Source organism: Panthera pardus, unplaced genomic scaffold, assembly GCF_024362965.1.
Source record: "Panthera pardus isolate Hobbes unplaced genomic scaffold, ASM2436296v1 HiC_scaffold_13, whole genome shotgun sequence".
NCBI lineage: Eukaryota > Metazoa > Chordata > Mammalia > Carnivora > Felidae > Panthera > Panthera pardus.
The window spans coordinates 59,573,418-59,584,404 of NW_026526688.1; the positions used below are offsets into that span (position 1 = coordinate 59,573,418).

At 38.2% G+C, this 10,987-nt stretch overlaps 1 pseudogene; it reads right to left on the reverse strand.

Annotated features, from left to right (window-relative positions):
* Window positions 1-3,315: 3,315 nt before the first annotated feature.
* On the reverse strand, window positions 3,316-4,719 carry LOC109262160 (Y-box-binding protein 1-like; annotated as a pseudogene).
* Window positions 4,720-10,987: the final 6,268 nt, after the last annotated feature.

The window sequence follows — 10,987 nt, forward strand, 5'->3', positions numbered from 1 at the left end:
ATGTCTGAAAGTAGAAATCAAGGAATCCTTGTTAATATCTCTGTTTATTTGTGAAGTAGAAGCAGCATAGCCTCTGGCATCCAAGACAAAGACTTGAGCCCCTTGTTACCCTTCACCATTTACTGGCTGTGTTTCTGTAAGCAAGTTACTTTAACCTTGATGAGCTTCATTTTCCTTATGCATAGAATGGGATTATGATACCTTCCTTTTAAGAACATTGTGAGTATTAAATTAAACAAATTCACACAGAAAGCACCCAGCACCCTGCCTGGCAAGTGCTTGGGTTCTTGGGTTCTTGGGTTACAAGCAACAGAAACCAACATTCCCAAACTTAAGGCAGAGAAGCAGATCTATTAGGATCATAGAATCAAGGAAGAAATGAACGACCCAGTTTCAGAACTAGGAGACTCTTGGTATCTCTGCAGCAGGAAGTGTTGACTGTTTTCTGGGTACAGCTATTTTCATGCATGAGTGGAATCATCTCCAACCAGTCTTAGTTCTTGTCAAGATTTAAATTCCCAGGAAAGAGATGCTTATTGTTCTAGATTAGGTCACCTGATTTTACAAAGGCTGGGGGATTGGGTTAAATCATTGGCAGCCTCACCAGAACCACGAAGAAAGTGGGAACAACATTCTCTATAGCGAACGGGAGATAGTGTTACTGAAAGAAAAACAGGAAGGTATTCAGAGCAGAAAAAGCATAGATTTCCACTACACCAACACATAGTAGGTGCTCGGTTAATGTTAATTTCCTTCATCCATTTAAACCCTTTCTGTTTATACCTTAGTGTAAAATTTCCAGCTTGTGTGTATGTGTGTGTGTTTAACGTTATGTTTTTCTTTTTTTTAAATGTATGTTTATTTTTGAGAGAGAGAGAGAGAGAGTGCAAGCAGGGGAGGGACAGAGAGAGAGGGAGACACAGAATCCTTAGCAGGCTGTAGGCTTTGAGCTGTCAGCACAGAGCCTGATGTGGGGCTCAAACTCACGAACCTCAAGATCATGACCTGAGCTGAAGTTGGACGCTTAATCGACTGAGCCACACAGGTACCCCTTAACATTATGGTTTCTAACAGTTGGTATTTTTTGACAGTTGGTAAGCTAAGACTCTTACACTCATTTTTCCCCATCCCAGGATTGTCTTCTGTCTCATCCTTGACACTTTCCATTATTCAGTGGAGACTTTGGTATCTGGCTTATAGTCTCTTTCCATTCTGAACCCTGTCATCAGCTTGGTTGACTTCTACATCCATATGGTCACACTGCTCCAATACTAGCTTCTCATTTTGTTAACTCTTCATTGTCAGTGACCTTATCCTCCATTTCTATCTCAGCAATTCCCAAAATTGTCTAGAAAATCGCCAATATATACATCATTTTTCTGATCACCAGCAACCTCCTAGCCTTTGCACTTGCTTTCTCAACTACTCTCAGTATGCATTTTACCTCATATTATCTTTTCCTGCTTTATTATCTTCTTTATGCAGCCTGGATTCCATGGTCCAGCATTCCAGTCACTCTCTTGGCCATCACTGAATTTCCTGAGTTGTTTATGTTTCACACTTGGCCTGGAAAAATCAGCATTTCTGGGTAAGCTCAGTAGCACTTGGCTGCGGAGTACATCCTGGGAAAATGACAGTCATCAGGTTGAAATGGACCCTCAACATAGTCCAGTAATCCCAGTCTCTCTGATCAGTTTATATTTCCACCCTCTATATGAAATTGTTCTGTTAGACTACTTTTTAATAATCCATGTCATGGATTGTTGATTTTGTTCTAAAATATCTCTTAAACCCATAAACTTTTCTCCATCCTCACTATAGCCACCCCAGTATAATCCACCATAATCTCATGCTTGGATTACTATAGTGAGCTCCTATGTGGTTCCCAAATATCATCTCTTATTCCCTCCAAATACATCTTCTCTAGTGTATCCATGGTCATGTTTTAAGGCTCTTCTATGGCTTTCTCTTTTCTTTAACATACACTTCAAAATCTGCAAGGTGTACTATGAGGCCTAGCAAAATATAACTTACTCTTTCTTTCTTTTTCTTTTTTCTTTCTCTTTCTTTCTTTCTTTCTTTCTTTCTTTCTTTCTTTCTTTCAAGAACTTTATTAATAGGTGCTTGCTGTTGGTTGACTCTTGAAAAAAATCAAGTTGGAAACTTTTTTTTTAAAGATCTTATTTTGAAGTAATCTTTATGCCCAATGTGAGGCTCAAACGCATAACCCTGAGATCAAGAGTCACATGCTCTACCAACTGAGCCAGCCAGGAACCCCCAAGTTGTAAACTTTTATTACAAATTAAAAATGAAGGGTGTCTGGGTGGCTCAGTTGGTTGAGTGTCCAAGTCTTGATTTCGGCTCAGGTCATGATCCCAGGGTTGTGAGATCAAGCCCCACATCAAGCTCTGTGCTGAGCATGGATCCTGCTTAAGATTCTCTCTCTCTCTCTCTCTCTCTCTCTCTCTCTCTCTCTCTCTCTCCCTCTGCCCCCTCCCCTGCTTGTGTTCTCTCTATCTAAAATTTAAAAAAAAATTAGGGGAATGTGGGTGGCTCAGTTGTTTGGGCGTCCCACTTTGGCTCAGGTCATAATCTCGTGGTTCATGAGTTTGAACCCCGCATCAGGCTCACTGCTGTCAGCCTGTCAGCACAGAGCCTGTTTCAGATCCTCTGTCCTCCCCTCTATGCCCCTCCCCTGCTTGCGCTCTCCCAAAACTAAATGTTAAGAAAAAAAAAATTGGGGCGCCTGGGTGGCGCAGTCGGTTAAGCGTCCGACTTCAGCCAGGTCACGATCTCGCGGTCCGTGAGTTTGAGCCCCGCGTCAGGCTCTGGGCTGATGGCTTGGAGCCTGTTTCCGATTCTGTGTCTCCCTCTCTCTCTGACCCTCCCCTGTTCATGCTCTGTCTCTCTCTGTCCCAAAAATAAATTAGAAACATTGAAAAAAAAATTAAAAAAAAAAAAAATTAAAAATGAGGTTCCTAAGTTTCTTAAGGTGACCAGATATGGAACAATTTAAAAAACTTTAAAGGTGTATTGAGAAAAACTAGGCTTTTTTTTAAACTACACTTGTCATTACCAAAAAGAGACATCTTTAGGTAAAAATAGGTAAAAAAAAAAAAAAAAAAAGGTAAAAAAAAACCCCCATGCTGCATAGATAGTGCAGATAGTTCTATTTATGTAGTCAAGGGCAAAAAGCAAGCACTTAAGGTCTTCAGCTCCAACCTTGCATTTACTTCTTATTGCTGGAATTTCATATTCATTTCTTCTTGTTAGGTGAGTAAACCAGATGATATAGTATAGATGATAAGCAGGTACTTACTCAGCCCTGATCTGCTCAACCTTGGGAGTCGATGAATTCTCAGCTTCTGGATTGACTGCTATTGTCTCTTTGCCATGGTGTGGTTTAGAGTTTTCTGGGTGTCTGCCTATGTTGAGGTGGCTGCTGGCATAAGGTCTTATCTTGATTTTCATTATCTTCTTCAAAGCCATCCTCTCTAGGCTATCTTTGGGGAAGATAACTCCTGCGGAATCATGGTATATAACCCTGATACATATTCTGTCTTGCTGGTCTACCTTACTTTCCTGAACCTGGCTTGTCAGCTCCCTCTACCACTTCTCCCTGCACAGAAGGGTTGGAAGACAGTGGTTGATGCCCATAGGGTCCTCCCCCCACCCCCCGGCAACTCTTGTTATTCTGGGACTTCTGCAGGTAATTGTGTGGAAGACTCCCTGGATGGATAGCATCGATAGTGGTTACCAACCAAAGCATATTTTCAGCCTTGAACCGGAGCTCTACCAGGGCCTGTGACATTTGCTGCCTCTGTACCCTTTCCTTGTCCTTCAACAATATCAAATTTCACAGTCTCTCCATCTCCTATACTGTGAAGGTACTTCCTGGCATTATTCTTGTTCATAGCAGTTTTGTGTACAAATACATCTTCCTTGGTGTCATTCCTTTTGATGAAACTATATCTTCTTTCTTTCTTTCTTTCTTTCTTTCTTTCTTTCTTTCTTTCTTTTGTTTTTATTTTTAATTTCAGTTAGTTAACATACAGTGCAATATTAGTTTCAGGGGTAGAATTTAGTGGATTCAGTAATTCTGTACATCACCCAGTGCTCATCATGACAAGCACACTTCTTAATCCCCATCACCTATTTCACCCACTCCCACCCCCACCTCCCCTCTGGTAGCTATCAGTTTGTTCTCTACAGTTAAGAGTCTATATCTTAGTTTACCTCTCTCACTCTCCCCCCCTTCTTTGCTCATTTGTTTTTTTTCTTAAATTCCACATATGAGTGAAATCATATGGTATTTATCTTTTTCTGACTTTTTGCTTAGCATAATACTCTCTAGCTCCAACTATGTCATTGCAAATGGCAAAATGTCATTGTTTTTACAGCTAAATGGTATTCCATTGTATAAATGCATCACATCTTCTCTATCTGTTTCTTACATTGAACCATTTTACTGTTCCCCAAACCTTTGTTGCGATGACCTTGCCCCCACAGGCATGCACCACCCATGTGAGGTCACCTGGGCCCACTCCCTGCACCCTGGCTGCTGCCAGTGGAGCCCAGCTTGGTGTCAGCAGTGCCGAGGGCAGGTGGCTGCTGGGTCCCAGCCTTATCACTCACAGTTGCAGTGATGGTGACTGGGGCAGCTGTGACTGCTGAGGTTCCTCCCAGCATGTGATGGTAACTAGGCCCACAGCAACTCATAGTTCTTCAGTTCTTTTTTTTTTTTCATTTTATTTTACTGTTCCCTCTTCTCTCAAGCTTCAGGCACACTGGCCCAATGTTCAATTTCTAGAATAGTTTCCATCTCAGATGATTGCATAGTCAGGTTCCATACCTCTTTTCTCCACACTAACCCTAGCCCTGTTGTCTTCTTTACTCGATTAACTCTTTCTCACTCTTTCTTACTAAGACGAATTGAAATGTTACTTCTTTAGGAAATTTCTCTTGCTTCTCCAGGCTACGTTACCCCCATTGTACATTTCTATTTCCCTCTGCCCCACTTGCGCTTTTCTTTCATAACGTTTGTCACAACCATAAATACTTGTTCAACGTCTACCTTCCCCTCTGGACTATAAGTTTTATAAAAGGAATAACTTTTGTTCACCACTATTTCTTGAGGCCCTAACACAGTGAAGGGAACACAGTGATGGAATGTCTTCTGACTGTGTATCGGTGGGCATGTGTCTCCAGTGGGCCATGATCAGGTATTCCATTGCCCTGGGAAACAGATCTTTCCCTAGTGCTTGGAAAATATTGTGTAAATAAATAGATTTTTCTCAACTTAACTTTTTCTGTGATTATTATTTTAAAACTTTGGCTTGAATCCTCAGAAATACCTGTGTAATCCCCCAAATTAACAAAGAACTACTAATGAAATGTTAATAGAAAATTTGAAAATAGTTAATCACACATAGTTTTAGAGTTAGCCTTCCCCTCATTTATGTGGGCCTGTGTTTATGCTATATTTTTAAAATATTAAATATGTATAATGTGTGAAATACATTTTCTGCTACTAAGAATATTCTTAGATTATGTAATACTCAGGAAATAACAGATGTTGGCAAGGATGTGGAGAAAGGGGAACACTTTTGCACTGCTGGTGGGAATGCAAACTGGTGCAGCTGCTCTGGAAAACAGTATGGAGGTTCCTTGAAAAATTAAAAATAGAGCTACCCTATAATCCAGTAGTTTCACTACTAGGTATTTATCCAAAGGATACAAAAATGATGATTCAAAGGGATACATGGACCCCAATGTTTATAGCAGCACTATCAACAAGAGCCGAATTATGGAAAAAGCCCAAATGTCCGTTGACTGATGAATGGATAAAGAAGGTGTGGTGTGTATATAGAAAATGGAATATTACTTTGTGATCAAAAAGAATGAAATCTTACCATTTGAAATAATGTGGATAGGACTAGAGTGTATTACGCTAAGTGAAATGAGTCAGAGAAAGACAAATGTATGATTTTCACTCATATGTGGAATTTAAGGAACACAACAGATGAACATAGAGGAAGAGAAAGAAAAAGAAGATAAAAACAGAGAAGGAAGCAAACCATAAGAAGCTCTTTTTTTAAATTTATTAATTTTTAAAAATTTATATCCAAGTTAGTTAGCATATAGTGCAATCATGATTTCAGTAGAATCCAATGATTCATCACCTGTATATAACACCCACTGCTTACTCAGCAAGTGTCTTCCTTAATGCCCCTTGCCCAATTAGCCCATCCCCCCACCCAACACCCTTCCAGAAACTCTCAGTTTGTTCTCCATATTTATGAGTCTCTTCTGTTTTGTTCCCCTCCCTGTTTTTATATTATTTTTGTTTCCCTTCCCTTATGTTTATCTGTTTTGTATCTTAAATCCCACATATGAGTGAAATCATGTGATATTTATCTTTCTCTGACAGACTCATTTCACTTAGCATAGTACACTCTAGTTCCATCCACGTTCTTGCAAATGGCAAGTTATCATTCTTTTTGATTGCGAGTAATATTCCATTGTGTGTGTGTGTATGTGTGTGTGTGTGGCATCTCTTGTTTCCCGAGTTATTCATTACATAATCTAAGAATATCTTAGTAGTAGAAAATGTGTTTCACACATTATATATATTTAATATTTTAAAAATATACCATAAACAGAGGCCCACATAAATGAGGGGAAGGCTTACTCTAAAGCTATGTGTGATTAGCATATATATATATATATATATATATATATATATATATATATATATCCACCACACGTTCTTTATCCATTCATCAGTTGATGAACATAATGCTGACATAAATGTGGGGATGCATGTGTCCCTTTGAAACAGCACTCCTGTATGCTTTGAATAAATATCTAGTAGTGCAATTGCTGAGTCGTAGGGTAGTTCTATCTTTAATTTTTTGAGGAACCTCCATACTGCTTTCCAGAGTGGCTGCACCAGTTTGCATTCCATCAGCAGTGCAAAAGTGTTCCCCTTTCTCCACATCCTCACCAACATCTGTTGTTGCCTGAGTTGTTAATGTGAGCCATTCTGACAGGTGTGAGGTGATCTCTCATTGTGGTTTTGATTTGTATTTCCCTGATGATGAGTGATGTTGAACATCTTTTCATGTGTCTGTTAGCCATCTGGATGTCTTCTTTGGAAAAGTGTCTATTCATGTCTTTTGCCCATTTCTTCACTAGATTATTATTTTTTGGGTATTGAGTTTGATAAGTTCTTTATAGACTTTGGATACTAACCTTTTATCTGATATACCATTTGCAAATATCTTTTCCTATTGTATTGGTTACCTTTTGGTTTTGCTGATTGTTTCCTTTGCTGTGGAGAAGCTTTTTATTTTGATGAGGTCCTGATAGTTCATTTTTGCTTTTGTTTCCCTTGCCTCCAGAGACGTTTTGAATATGAAGTTGCTGCGAGCAAGATCAAAGAGGTTTTTGCCTGCTTTCTCCTCGAGGATTTTGATGGCTTCCTGTCTTACATTGAAGTCTTTCATACATTTTGAGTTTATTTTTGTGTATGGTGTAAGAAAGTGGTCCAGGTTCATTTTTCTACATGTCGCTGTCCAGTTTTCCCAGCACCACTTGCTGAAGAGACTGTCTTTAACCATTGGATATTCTTTCTTGCTTTGTCAAAGATTAGTTGGCCATATGTTTGTGGGTCCATTTCTGGGTTCTCTATTCTGTTCCACTGATCCAAGTGTCTGCTCTTGTGCCAGTTCCATACTGTCTTGATGATTACAGCTTTGTAGTATAGCTTGAAGTCTGAGATTGTGATGTCTCCTGCTTTGGTTTTCTTTTTCAAGATTACTTTGGTTATTCGGGGTCTTTTCTGGTTCCATACAAATTTTAGGATTATTTGTTCTAGCTCTGTGAAGAATACTGGCGTTACTTTGATAGGGATTGCATTGAATATGTAGATTGCTTTGGGTAGTATCGACATGTTAACAATATTTGTTCTTCCTATCCAGGAACATGGAATCTTTTTCCATTTTTTTGGTGTCTTCTTCAATTTCTTTCAAAAGCTTTCTACAGTTTTCAGTGTATAGATTTTTCACCTCTTTGGTTAGATTTATTCCTAGATTTATTCCTGTCGCTTTATTGTTGGTGTATAGGAATGCAACCGATTTCTGTGCATTGATTTTATATCCTGCAACATTGCTGAATTCATGAATCAATTATAGCAGTTTTTTTGTGGAATCTTTTGGGTTTCCCATATACAGTATCATGTCATCTGCGAAGAGTGAAAGTTTGACCTTCTCCTGGCCGATTTGGATGCCTGAGGAGAGGATATTTTTAAAGATTATTTATTTATTTTTGAGAGAGATGTGATGGGTGGGGACAAAGAGAGAGGAGAGAGAGAATCCCAAGCAGGTTCTGTGCTGTCAGTCCAGAGCCTGATGCAAGGCTTGATCTTATGAACTGTGAAATCATGACCTGAGCCAAAACCAAGAGTTGGATGCTTAACCAGCTGAGCCACCCAGGTGCCCCAGCACCTATCTACTTTTGTTTGATTCCCTACTTTATCATAGCTTCACAACAGCTCCCAAAGTTGTATATTAGTGCAACTTATGCCACAAAGGAAAAGGAGGATGTGATAGATACTAACAGGGAAACATATTTTATAATGTATTTTAGTAGCATTCTGAGGACTGGAATTAGAAACATATTTGAGGATAATTCTTTTTAAGTAAAAAAAAAACTTATGAGTTGAGCTCTCAGGTAACAAATATTTTTTAAACATTTTTTTATCCAGTGATTTGAAAGAAATGAAAGGGGTGGAAGTTAGAAACCAGAAATGTGATAGATGTATTTTGTCTAAGGTACAAGAAGTACTAGATATCAGAAGAAAAACACAAGCTGAAGAAAAGAATGCTTTTTAGTCTTAGAAACCAGAAGAATGATGTAACACGAGACTCTTAATGGTGATGACTAAGCCATGACTCTCAATGCATATGCCCAGAGAGCCCACTGACGGAAAGAACTAGTAATTATTAGTAATTTTGAAGTGACAGCATTGTTCTATATGCTTTATTTAGGATTGACTCATCTCATGCTTGTGAATGACCTCATGTGTATGTTATTTTTCCCATTTTTCAGATATAATTTAACCTGGAGACTTTAATAACTTACTCAAGATCACTCAGTTGTTGGTACAGCCAGAAGAGTCTAACTGTAGTTAAACATGATGTTATATTGCCAATCTCATATTTATTTTTAGAGTCTTGCCTAAAATAGCAGACTAAGACCTCACTTTGACTGAAAAATATTCGTGTTGTAGTTTGTCACATTCTAAGCAAATTCTTTTCAACAGATTTACTTGATTTCTGTTTTGCAGAATGGAAAAAGGATACTTTATATAGTTTTGGTTAAGAATCTCTACGTTAGGGGCACTTGAGTGGCTCAGTTGGTTGAGCGTCTGACTTCGGCTCAGGTCATGACCTCACAGTCCATGAGTTCGAGCCCTGCGTTGGGCTCTGTGTTGACAGCTCAGAGCCTGGAGCCTGCTTCAGATTCTGTGTCTCCCTCTCTCTCTGCCCATCCCCTGCTCATGCTCTGTCTCTCTCTGTCTCAAAAATAAGTAAAAACATTTTAAAAATTTTAAGAATCATCTACGTTATACTCATTTATTTTAAATTAGTATAGTCTAGGAGTTAGCTTAATAAATTAGCTGAATAAATTAATATGTCAGTTTTCAAAATAAGAAAATGAATTCTGGCCTATTTTTCCCCCATTCATAAGTTATGGAGGAACATGTAAATATTTGCTCCTTAATGCCCTAACTTAAAAAAATTATGAGTACTTCTTCCCAGAGGGGACTGATTATTACTCCTTATAGTATTGGTACCTGTTTCACTTTTTAAAATAATTCATATATCTCACCTCAGATATCATGACTTCCTTTTCCATTTCTCCACATATTATATGCTACATGCTGTTCTGAGACCCACTACTGCTTAATTGGAACAAAACATTTCTAGATTTCATGGGGCATTGGTTTTAGTTACTTAAAGGAGAGAAAAACACAGTAGTCTGTTAAGGAGACTAAATGATGTACATTTTACATTTAAGACAAGTGATCATTTGTTTTTCCTGTCTAGGATTAGGAGCAAGATAAAGATGATTACTTTCAATCAACATAGTACTGAAAGTCCTACTCAGGGAAATTAGGGAAGAAAAATAAATAAAAGTCATCTAGATTGGAAAGGAAGAAGTAAAACTGTCACTATTTGCAGATGACATGATATATATGTATCTATATATCCCTAAAGATGCCACACACACTCACACACAAAACCCTGTTAGAACTAATCAATGAATTCAGTAAAATTGTATGATACAAAACCAATATATAAAAATCTTGCATTTCTAAACACTAAGGACAAACTGTCAGAAAGAGAGATTAATAAGAGTCCCATTTACAATAGCATTAGAAAGAATAAAATGCCTAAGTGTAAATTGAACCAAGGCCTGTATACTGAAAACTATGATATTGTTGAAAGAAATTGAGGAAGAAACAAATAATTGGAAAGATACTCCATGCTCACGGATTGTAGGAATTAATTCTGTTAAAATGTCCACACTACCCAAAGCAATCTACAAATTCAATGCAATCTGTATTAAAATAGCAATGGCATTTTTCACAGAAATAGGACAAATAGTTCTAAAATTTGTATGGAACCACAAAAGACTTGAACAGTGGAAGTAATCTTGAAGCAAAGGAACAAATTTGGAAGCATCATGCTCCCTGACTTCAAAGTATATTACAGAGCTATAGTAATCAATACAGTATGGTATCAGCATAAAAACAGAGACATAGGTCAATGGAACAGAATAGAAACCCTAGAAATAAGCCCATGCATATATGATTAATTTATGATGAAGGAGCCAGAAATATATAATGGGGAAAGGACAGTCTATTTAATAAATGATGCTGGGAAAACTGGACAGCCACATGCAAATGAGTGAAACTTGG